Here is a 12,651-nt window from a genome sequence, read left to right on the forward strand (position 1 = left end):
AAATCTGCCTGTGAAAATTTACAATATACCATCCTCAAAGGTAATGTGTGAACCCTGAGAACAACTCCATCTTCCTAATTAAAATTTACCTCATTTATACGTGGGGTGTCAAGTGTCCACAAATATCAAAAACCTATGTTACAGCGCCATCTGTCATCCAATCATGGAGGTATGGGAGCAAGGTAAAATTAAATTGCTGAGAATCCAGGCTCCCAGCAGCAGTGGAAGATGGTGGTTACCATAAGGAGAAAGATCAGATTCCTGGAAAGAGCAGAGCTCAAGGAACCACTGCTGATGGATTTCAATGAAAAGAGGATTAAAATACCTTTTAAATTACAGAATTAATAGAAAATAATTGCAAATATTAAAAAATAGAAGCTTGCAAGATAAAAATTAAAAGATTTATACACAGCATTCATTTTCTTATTTCATTTCATATTCCCTTTTAGACGTGTGTATACATTCAGATTTTTCAGGACGTTTACAAATATATTAGACCAAATCCATATCTATACCTATATAGACATAGAGATTTGGATATAGATAAAAGTATAGATATCAGATCTTTCATAACATTTGCACATATATTCAACCCAATATCTATCTATGTATATTTCTATATATTTAATTAGAAGAAATATATATATTTAAGAATAATGAGATACATATGTGATACTCACATTTTGTTTTCCAAATTGATTTTTACTTGCAGTACATCATAGCGTTTATTATTGCTAAGTATACAGATAAGTGTACACTATCACTAAGTAGACATTATTTTTTGCTAGTATTTTGCATCAAATGACATACACCCTTTATTTTGTCTATGCCCCAAGTGATAAACACTCACTTTATTTCTTGTTTTTTCACTTTTGCAGAAAATGCTGCAGAGAACATTCTTGTAAATCTCGTACCTCAGTCAAAATAAAACTGATGGGTCAAAAAACCCTACAGTGATATATATTGTATGTTAAACTGTGTAACTACCAAACATGCAGTTTTCAAACCTGAATATTAGCAATTCATTTTTTCCCCCAATCAGGATAACATGGCTTCTCCTATTAGCTTATCCTAGATTTGGGGGGAATATAGTGTTTATTGTTTTTATTTTGTTTTCTCTTCTGAAAACAACCTGCTTTTATGAGTTAATACATGGTTAAAATTCGTTTGTTTTTTTCTTATTAATTTTGGGCCAGTCTGTATTCTGAGTATTACACTGAAAACTACACTATATAGCAAATATTTTCCAAATATTTGACTGTTTTTTGTAGTCTTACCCTATTATACCTAAACATTATCAATAACAGAGAAAAATGCAAATTGTTAATTGTATTATTTCTGGATTTCATGTAAGCATCTACATTAGGAAAAGTAAGTTCTTAATTTTCATTTAAAACAATAATTGCATCTGGGATTTATGTACATGTATAGCAAAAGATGGGGACTCTAGGGTTGTTCTTTGAATGAATGGCCGATAAGCTACCATCTTTTTTAACCATCCACTCTAGATTACGGATTTTAATTAAAAGTTCATTCTTATTAAGCCAAGTTCTGTATTTTATAGAAAATACAGTCAATGAAAGATGGGAATGGAAATTCCCTGAAAGATGTGGGGCAGTGCTATTTTTACCGTTTTGGAGTATTTGCTTCTTACTATGCTCTGTTTTTATTCTGGTACATTTGGCTAAATAATTATCTTAAGACATGCTCTACTTTGTAACCTATTCTCTTAACATTTCAAATTCAGAATTGACTTGGAAACATCTCAGAACTGACCTGTAAAAGTGCAGCTACAGAATCTATAAACTGGAGAATTTTCTTGACAAAGCGACCGAAATGTTTTGTCCTCAAAGCAATGGTAAAAAAAAGTTTGTTTTACGCTTCTTATGTACTACGCTAAAAAATAGCGACAATGTGGAAATTGACCATGGGGAGACAGAGCGTTCTGGAAACTGTTTTTTTCTTGACTTACGAATAGCCCTACGTGAGCCTCTGGTCTCCGGGCACTGACTCCATCAGTACCGGGACGGCTGCCATCAAAGCGCCCTGGAAGGCAGGCGGCAGGAAAGGCGCCTTAGTCCAAGGGTCTCAGCTCACTTGCTGAGCGCTGTGGGAAGGTCACATGACTGGTGGGTCGGACGGTGGCCCGCAAAAGCCAATCCTGTAAGCGTCTGGGCGCCGCTGGAGGCGGGAGTAGATTCAGCGTCTTTGGCCCTCTGGACTCCATCGCTGTGGTCTACGTAGGGTCCGTTCAGGGTTAAGGTGCTAGCAGGGGTTTTCCTAGGGATCTTTTGCGCCATCGGGATTTATCTAGCCCAACTGCTAGTGACCACTGGCTTTCCCAAGGCTGATTCCTTCTGTGGAGTTTGCACCACTTTAATTATTTATTTATTTATTTTTGGTGAGGAACATTGGCCCTGAGGTAACATCCGTTGCCAAGATCCGTGCTAATTTCCTCTCTATTTTGTAGAGTGAGGCCACCACAGCATGACTTGATGATCAGTGTGTAGGTCCACTCTTGGGATCTGAACCCAAACTCGGGACACCAAAAGCAAGGCCTGAACTTCCACTATGCCACCAGCTGGCCCCTGCACCAGCAGATTTCAATAGTTAACTTTCAGCTTATATAGGAATTAGCTATTTCAGGAAAATGTGAAAGTCTAGTTTTAATAGCTGTCATTTTTTATATTTAGAAGGAAGTCCATAAGTAAAGTTGTCTATAGCGTTCCTTCTTATTTAGTGCTTTTTATCTTTACTTTAGCTTAATTCCATTGGTCAGAATTTTTTCAAATGTTTTTAGATGGATGTTGAGTTTTTTGTTTTGTTTAATGAGAAAACAAGATTACTTAAGATAACTTTAGATTTGGATACCGATTGTTTATTTTAGTGTTTCACAGGCTTTTTCTTCCACTCCAAAATCTCCAGGAACAAAATTTCTTCCAGAATTTGACACATTATCTTTAAAATCTTGTGATTATTGCCAGTATAAAACTTTGCTTCCATTTTCAAGTTTTAGTGGTTTTTACCACCAATCTTTTAAATTCCAATTAATTTAATTTAAAGCAACTTAAAGTCGTTTGATTAATTTCAAAACTGCTGTTGGGCTTTCATTTTGAACCTCTCCTATATGCAAACCCTCCTCCTTTTAGCCACTACCCCTTAATCTCACCTTAGACCTATTGGTCTTCAGAATCTTTTTCAGATTTACCTCACTCTTACACCTCCTGTGCTATATCCTAGCTCAAGCTTCTGTGTCTGTTGTGGAAACCTCTTCGCTAGTACGTCTCACAGAGTAAGTCTGGGCGTGTTTTCCTTCCCATGTGTTGTAAGGTCTTTAGAATTTACCTGTCTGTATTTCACAATTTCAAAATTTATTTAAAAATATATTTCAAAATGTATTTCAAAAATTACTATAGAAGAGTGTTAACAAAGATAAGGGAGAAGCAGAGCAGGGAAAATTTAATAACATGAAATTTCTGATGTGACATTTAGCATTGATGTTCAACACTTGTTATAGCCATGTAATTTTCCTTTATAAAATATCCATAACAATATGCATAATTATTTTTGCTATGTTAACTTTCTAATTTTTGAAGGAAGAAATTTTTGATAAAAATTCAAATTGTTCCTAGAAAAAATTAATATAATGAGGGACCATCATCTACCGTCTGACTCTGACAATTTGTTACTGCCAACATCCATACTTTGATGTCTCCTTTTTCAGACCTATGCTAGCAAAATACATATATTTGTATTCCTCTGTATGTTTTCACACGTAGACTTATGTATACAATGCTGATTGTTTTATTTTCAGCTAGATATACTGTGTCATATTATTGCCACACATTATTATTATTACTGTCCTTTTATTTTGTTAGAACGTTATTACTCAGAAAAAATACGTGGAAAATCTAGCCATATCCCACTGTCAAAGTGAGGACACTAAGGATAAGGTAGGTAGTGTAACTGGCAAAACTTTACATAGGTATTAAGTGATGTGATCAAAACACTGTCACCTACATTTTCTCTACATCACCGTTCTCTTCACTAGTATGTAGGCATAAATATATTCTCATTGTCCTGAACTTTAAATATGTTAAACATTCGGTAACTCCTAATTTACTTCAAATGTTTGTATAGTAATGTGTTATAAAGATGTGCCATAATTCGTTTACCCAATTATTCATCATTCTGTGGTGGGTATATATAGTATTAAATTTGTTTCCCAATATTTGTTTTGTTTGCTTTACCAAAAAAAACAGTATCGGAGTACAAATACCCTATACATTTATCTGCACTAGAGGCCCATTATATGTATATATATATATATATGTATATATATATATGTGTGTATATATATATATATGTGTATATATATATATATTTGTACAATTTTAATTTTCAAATCAAAGCCTGTCCATACCTCTGCAATTTTACTACATGAAAGCACATCGTTCTCCAAGTTGTATTATTTCCTAATATAATATACATCATCTTGTAGAGTTATGTGATATATGACATAATATGAGAAGCATTTTTCGTTTTGAAAAAGGATATATAATCACATTTACAAATTAGAGTACATAATTCTTTCATTTTGCTTTAGCAGCTATTTCAGTGCTGTCTGTTGCCTTCAGCTGAACCTTTCACATTGCTTTGATAGAGTTTGTTTGGGAGTGACATGATTAGTGGACTGATTACAGAGAACAATAGCCCAGAAAAGACAGCAGAGAGAAAGCAAAGCACAAAGGTGCTGTTCAGGGACAACCACTAGACTAGGTATTCTGGGAGGCTGTTGTGGGGGATTTGGTGTAAGTTCTGACCAGGTGTAATGCAAGCTAACTGACCATGTTTTAAGAATTTTGGTATTAAATAAAAGCCCTACTTTAATTTCTTATGGACCTGATAATGATTTAGTTTTATTGCATCAAAAAATTCAAGTCATGGAAGACAAACTTTGACTATTAGGGAAGCTCAAGAGTGCCCTCATAGTCCCAACCTCATTGTTTTTCTTTTCCATCATCCTCAATGTAGGCCTTTATACCCATCCATTTCGGGAGAAAGAGATGAGGAAGGCAATGAGGATTACTGTTACATCTCCTGACAGATGACATGTGTGTGGATCACTTATCCAGTCGTGAGACGTACTTGCTCCACTTATACGCTTACCAGTTGAGTTGGGGGTTCAGCACAGGGGCTTAGCATTTTCTTGTGGAGAAAATCACCTTATGTTGAATCATAGCTGTAACAATCACTAGATGTGGCATGACATGATTCATGAAAAAGACTTTGAACCACGTTTGAAGCATAGAACTAATTTAAGGATTATTTAGCCATTATCTTAATAGTTACATGCATTTATATCTCTTACCTTAATGATAAAAACAGAAAATATACAGGCATTCAAGAAAACCAATTTTAGAGAGGCGATATCAAGTATAATTAAGAGAACACATTTCTTTCTTTTGTGGTGAGGAAGACCTGCCCTGAGCTAACATCCATTGCCAGTCTTCCCTTTTTTATCACTTATGGAAGATTAGCCCTGAGCTAACATTCATGCCAATCCTCCTCTCTTTGGTACGTGAGATGCCTCCACAGCATGACCAACGAGTGGAGTAGGTCCATGCCTGGGATTCAAACCCGCAAGCTCGGGCTGCTGAAGTGGAAGAGCAGCCCTGAGAGCATATTTCATAAGGTCACACTTTTTGTGACAGAGCTATGATATTAGCCCAAACAATATAGTACATTCAAACTCAGTTTTAAGCACTAAACAATGACCTCATGAAGCATTTGGCATAAATTCTTTCTGTGACTCACTATTGTCTATTTCTTATTGCATCATTTCCCTGGGGGTACTATACTGAAATATTGGCTTTATCTCTAACTTTGGTCCTAGCTGTGAATGAACAGATACATCTAGATAGCCCCTGTCTGGGAAAATCCTTAAATGTGTTCATGAATGGGAAGTGGCAGTCTATGAAATGAGTTAACTCCCAATATCATGTTCACTGAGATTCAAAGGTCTGAAGAGTAAAAGAAGCAGCCTAAGTTTGGCCAAACCAAAGATGCAGAATTTGGTATCAAAGGACAAGTTGCCAACCGAGATCTTGAAGTGAAAAACTTTGTCCTGTTCAAAGTATATGTTTAGTTCATTTGAGAGAAGGCACTAAGGGATTAAAGAGCACACAAAGAACATATTGGTCCTTGCTGGGAACTTGCTTAGCAAAACAAAATTGTTAGCGGTGTTTAAACATAACATGATTGAGAGATCATGAAAATAGAGTTCCATTCACCCTTCCTCCAGGTCCTCCAACGATAACATCTTATATAACTGTAGTACAGTAATCAAAACCAAAAAACTGACCTTGATACAATGCTATTGACTAAACTACACAGCTTCTTCGGATTTAACCCCTTTTTATGTCCACTCTTTTTTTTGTATATAATTCTATGAAATTGTACCGCATATGTAGATTTGTGTAACATACACCACATTCAGCATAGAGAACTTTTTCATCACCCCCAAAATACTCTCACATGCTATTCTGTGATAGTAACTCCCTCTCCCAACCCTAGCCCCTTTCCTCCACTGATCTGTTCTTGCAATTTTATAATTGTAGGAATGTCATATAAATTAAATCCTATGGAAGGTAACCTTTTGAGATTGACTTTATTTCACTCAGTATAGTGCTGTGAAATCCATCCAAATTATGTGTATCAATAGTGTGTTCTTTTATATTGCTGTGTAGTATTCCATTGTATGGATATACTATTGTTGGTTCTTCCTTTCACCCACTGAAAGTCATTTGGATTATTTTCTGTTTCTAGAAATTACAAGAAAAGCTGCTATGAACGTTCAGGTACATTTTTTTGCGTGTGAACATAAGTTTCCATTTCTCTATGTACACATTCTCATTAGTGACATTGCTGGGTCATATGGTAAATGTATTTTTAATCTTAGAAGAAACTGCAAGACTGTTTGCCATAACAGCTGTACCATTATATAGTCCCCATAACACTTGGCGTTGTCACTTTTTAAGGTATATTTTAGCAATTTTAGTAGGTATAGTAGGGTCTCTAAAGTATGATGGCTTTAATTTGAATTTTCCTAGTAACTAAATTTGTTGAATATATTTCATGTGCTTATGTGTCATCCATATCTTCTCTTTAGTGAAGCACCTGCTCAAGACTTTCCCATTTTTTAACTAGATTTTTTATTTTCTTACTGTTTGGTTTAGAGAGTTCTTTATATTTTCTGGATACGAATCCTTTGTCAAAAATATAGTTTGCAAATATTTTCAACAATTCTGCTCCTTGACTTTCCAGTCCCTTAACAATATCTTTCGCAGAGCAAAAGTTATTAATTTGAATAAGTCCAATTTATTGATTTTTTTTTTCTGTTATGGGCTGTGCTTTTAGTGTCACATCTAAGATCTCTTATCCTAACCAAAGGTCAACAAATTTGCTTGCAAAAGTTTTACAGCTTAAATTTAGATAAATGGTCCACTTGAGCTTGTTATTGCATAAGGTGTGATTTGAGGTTCATTTAATGTGTGTGTTTGATATACAATTAACACCATCTATTTTAAAAATTATTTCTCCACAGAATTTCTTTTGTACATTTGTGAAAAAATGTTTTGGCTATTTCTGTGTGGGTCTGTTTATAAAGTATTCTGTTCCATTGATATATGTCTCTATCCCTCCACAGTGTCTTGATTACTGTAGCTATGCACTAAGTCTTAAAATCAGGTGGTGTGATTCCTCCAATTTTATTGTTCTTTTTCAAAATTGTTTCAGCTATTTTACTTACTTTGCCTTTCTGTATAAGTTTTAGGATATGCTTGTTAACGTCTACAAAAATGTTTGCTGGAATTTTCATAGGAATTTCTTTACATTACAATTTAGGAAGAATTGGCATCTTTGCTATGTTGAGTCTCCTGTTATATGAACAAGGTATATCTTTGCAATTATTTTGGCATTCTTTGATTTTTTATTTGTGTTCTACAATTTTCTACATAAACATCCAGAATATATTTTACCAGAGTTATACTTAAGTTTTGTTTTTTCTGTTATTGTTTATGGTATGGTGTTTTTTCTTTGAATTTCCAGTTGTTTTGTTCACTGTGAGTGTGTACAAGCACACACGCACACAGACTGTGTTGACCTTTCACTTGTAATCTTGCTAAATTCACTTATTAATTCTACAAATACTTTGGTAGATTGCTGGAGATTGTTTACATAGATATGATTTAATATGCAAAGTATTTCTATTTTTCCTTTACTTACCTGCATGATCTTTTATTTCATTTCTTGCTGCCTGATAGCGTTAGCTAAAGCATGTAGTACTACTTTTAAGAATTGGAGAGAGTGGACATCTTTGCCTTGTTTCAATCCTAAAGAGAAAGCATCAATCTTTTACCGTTAAGTATGATAGCAAGTGTAAGTTTTCTAAATGTTCTTTATCAGGTTGAGGGAATTTTATTTGGGGGGGCTTCAGGCTATTCCTACTTTTCTGATAGATTTGACCCATAATGGATGGTATAGTTTGTATACTTTGAATCTTTCTAAATGTATTTAGACTTTTTTTGTCCAAGGATATGGTCTATGGTGGCAAATGTTTCATGTGCACTTGAAAGGAATGTGAATTCTGCTGTTGGGTGGAGCATACAAATCTATAAAAGTCAATTAGATCAATTTAGTTGATAGTGTTGCTCGAATATTCTATGTGCTTAATGGTATTTTTCTCTACTTATTCTACTAAATACTGAAGGGTATTGGAATGTCCAACTGTAATTTTGGATTTGTCTATGTCTCCTTGAGTTTCTGTCAGTTTTGTGTAGTTGGCATACATTTTGAAGATCTGTTATTTGGTGCATAAAGGATTAGTATTGTTAAGTCCTCTCGATAGATTGACGTATATTATGGTGGAATACCCTTCTTATCCCTGCTAATACTGCTGTTGAAACTTTCCTTTGATTTTTCTTAGAATGGTATATATTTGTCTATCTTTTTTCTTTTGCACTCTTTATACCTTTATATTTAAAATGCTTTTCTGAAGGCAACGTATAGTTGGCTCTTGCTTTTATGTCCAATCTGACAATCTGTCTTTGAGTTTGTATATTTAGACCATTTACATTTAAAATTGCCATTAATATGGTTGGACTTAAGTCTATCATTTTTCTATTTGTTACATATATTTTTGATCCCTTTTTCTTCTTTATCTGCTTTATTTGGAATAATATAGTATGTCTAATAATTCCCTGTGTCTCCTTTGTTGGTTTATTGTCTATAACTCTTTTTTATTAGTATTGTGGTTGATTTAGAGTGTAGTGTGTGCATGTTAGACTTATCAAAATTTTACCTTCAAATGATATCACACCACCTCATGCAATGTGTAGAAACCTTAAAACGCTACAATACTATGTCTCTCTTTCAAAACTTTTGTGAAATTGTAATACATTTTACTTTTACATGAGTAACCTCATGCCACCTTATAATTATCTGTGCCTAAACAGTAAATTACATGTTAATGGTATTAAAATACTAGAAATATATCTTATGTATTTACTCATGCAGTTACAAATCCCTATGCTCTTCATTCCTTTCTGTGGATCCAAATTTTCATCTAGTATTGTGTTCCTTCCACATGAAATTTAACAGTTTGTGGAATGAGGATCTATTATTGATTAGTTCTTTCAGCTCATATATAAATGAAAAAAAGTTTTCTTATTTGCTTTATAAGGTATATTAGATTGACATTTTTTCTTTTAGTATTTTAACCATATAACTAATATCTCATCTTTATTGTGTTGTTTCCAATGGGAAATCTGCTGCCATCCTTATCTCTATTTATCTGTACCAACATGTCTTTTGTTCCCTAACTAGATTCTTTATCCCCGATTGGAGCAACTTGATTTTGATGTTCCTTTATATAAAGATTTTTTCATGTTTCTTGTCCTTGGGATTCACCAACCCACTGAATCTGTGGGCTGATATGTTTGTGTCAGTTTATACGCTGTACTCATATATTAGGCTGCTTGAAATTTCCCCACAGTTCATTGATGCCATTTTCATTTCTGTTGATTCTTTCTCTCTGTCTTTTATTTTGAATGGTTCCTATTGTCATGTCTTCAAGTTTACAAATCTTTTTTGCTGCAGAGTCTAATATGCTGCTAATCCTAGTCAATGTATTTTTTAAGCATAACTCATATTGAAGCTTTCCTCTCCAGAAATTTGATTTGGGCTTTTTTTTTTTTTTTAATCTATGACATCTCTACTCAACTTTTATATTGTAGAATGGAGTTATAAAAACTGTTTCATTGTATCGGTATAGTATTTTTTCAATGATTTATTGTTAAGTTTAACATTTGTGTGGCTTCTGAATCAGTTTCAACTGATTAATTTATCTCCTTATTATAGGTCATATATTTATGTTTCTTTGCATGCCTGAGAAGTTTTTATCGAATGCCGGATATTGTGAATTTTACCTTATTGGGTGCTTCACATTTTTGGTATACAAACACACACACACACACACACATCCACACACACACACACACATACATACGGAGTGGAAGATCGGCCCTGAGTTGCCAGTCTTCCTCTGTTTTGTATGTGGGACGCTCCACAGAATGGCTTGATGAGCAGTGTGTAGGTTTGCACCTGGGATCCAAACTTGCAAACCCCAGGATGCTGAAGCAGAGCATGGAAACTTAACTACTATGACACCAGGCCAGCCCTGTCTAATAAATATTCTTAAGCTTGGTACTGGGACATTACTTGGAAACAGTTTCATAATTTCACATCTTGCATGTAATAGTTGGATCCAGAGCTGTATTTAACTTAAGACCAATTATTCTCTGCTACTGAGGAGAGACACTTCTGTGTTCTCTCTCCAATACCCTGTAAATCTTGACATTTACCAGTTTGCTTGAAAGGAACAGGTGTTATTCCATCACTTGTGTAGGTACAAGACATCTCTGATCCTTCCAGGTTGCTCTTTCCATGACCTTGGATAAGTTCCTTAACTCAGACGCAGTGCCAGATCCTTTGCCATTCTCTAGGATTTTCTGTATGATTAGTTCTCTCTTCCCAATAACCCTGGTCAGGGATATTGGACCACCTTATTTTTCAAGAATTTCAGTGCCATCTTCTCAACTCAGAAAGTCTACTGAGATCCTTGCCATACCACAACTTGAAAACTGTCTTGAGGAATTAAGTTCTGGAAGTGGTAGGGGTAATATAATTATTTCACATCTCTCAGGGAATACTATCTATTCTTTGCTGTCTGATATACAGTATCTTGAAAACCATTGTTTCATATAGTTTGTCCATTTTTTGATTTTCCATGTGGTAAGGCATAACTAATCCCTACTAGTTTTTCCACAACATCTTGATCTATTCCTCCTGAAGTTATTCAGTGATTACTGTACCCTTGGCTGTATGCTGCTAGTTGGCAATATTAAGGTGAATAAGGGTAAATGTGAGTGAAACTCACAAAGTGGGAAGTCAGAAACGGTCTAAGTATGGTCTGTAGGAGTCTCGTTGGAGGACATTCAGAATCATGGATATCTTATCATCTCCTTCCATGGCATGAGGAATGATGACCATGAAACATATATTAATAAACGGGGCTGCGACATTTGTATGAGTGATTTCCACCTTTCCTGTTGGCATCCATTCTACAAAATTTCATGCAGAGGACCTTGACAGAGGGGACAACAGAAGATTTCAAGCCAAGTTCATCTATATACATACAATGAAAACCACGTCATGGATGCCACCAGACTAACAGCAACACTAATAAAATTTGAAAAGAAAATAAGCACATACTAAAATTGGTAAAATATAATAACTAATAAGGACTTGGAAATACTTATCCAAAGAGCCATGATAATACAGCTGATTCTCAGTGATAAAGATTTCACTTGGTCTAAGAGGGCAAAAGTGCCCAGGAGGAAAGAAGAGGTGCACATGAGGTGGGAAGCAGTATGGTACATTGGGAGGTCTTAAAATAGTGGTTTGAGAATGGGGAGGCTATAAAACAGACTGAGGCAGAAGTCAGGGTTCATATCCTGTCTTGAGAACAGAAGGGAACAACAGAAGGGAACAAAAAAAACCACTTTAATCTTCAAGTTCAAATTCTCTTCTGATTACCTAAAAGTTGTGGTTTATTGAGAAATAGTCAAGAATATAGATGAGGAGTTGGAAATATTCATTCATTCATTTGTGCAATTCAATATAAAGAAGGTGAGAAAGAGTGATGTGTATCACACTGATTTATTAATATAGAGGTGTTTTGTGAAGGTCAGGCTCAGCGGAGAGGAAAGGCTCTCATCCTGTCATGATGACTACTTAAGGAATATCTTCAAATTCAAATCCCATTAATATATGCAGAAATTGGGGAATTATAAGGACAGTAACCAAGACTAGAGGTGACTGATGTGAGAGATTGAACTAGACTTGTTTTTGAACTTCAATAAAAGAAGAATCTACTGTCACTCTGTGTCCCCAACATGTGAGGGGGCTCACGGGAATTAAGACAGATGAAGTTTCCACATTCTCTGAGATTTTGTTCTAATGAGGATTCAGAAAACTTCGAAAACTAAACCAGGGGTGGGGAGCTGCACTTAGGAACTCAGAGGACAGAAA

The 12,651-nt window shown here is 34.9% G+C and overlaps 1 long non-coding RNA gene across 2 annotated transcripts in view; it reads left to right on the plus strand.

Annotated features, from left to right (window-relative positions):
- Positions 1 to 2,153: 2,153 nt before the first annotated feature.
- The window catches only part of LOC123283448 (uncharacterized), a 174,899-nt gene continuing 164,401 nt past the window's right edge, over positions 2,154 to 12,651 (plus strand). For both annotated transcript variants that reach the window (XR_011498016.1, XR_011498017.1), the window contains exons 1-2: positions 2,154 to 2,245; positions 3,241 to 3,292. This is a non-coding gene — a long non-coding RNA (uncharacterized lncRNA). The remainder of the gene's footprint in view (positions 2,246 to 3,240; positions 3,293 to 12,651) is intronic.

This window comes from Equus asinus, chromosome 2 (genome assembly GCF_041296235.1).
Source record: "Equus asinus isolate D_3611 breed Donkey chromosome 2, EquAss-T2T_v2, whole genome shotgun sequence".
In the NCBI taxonomy this organism is placed as follows: Eukaryota; Metazoa; Chordata; class Mammalia; order Perissodactyla; family Equidae; genus Equus; species Equus asinus.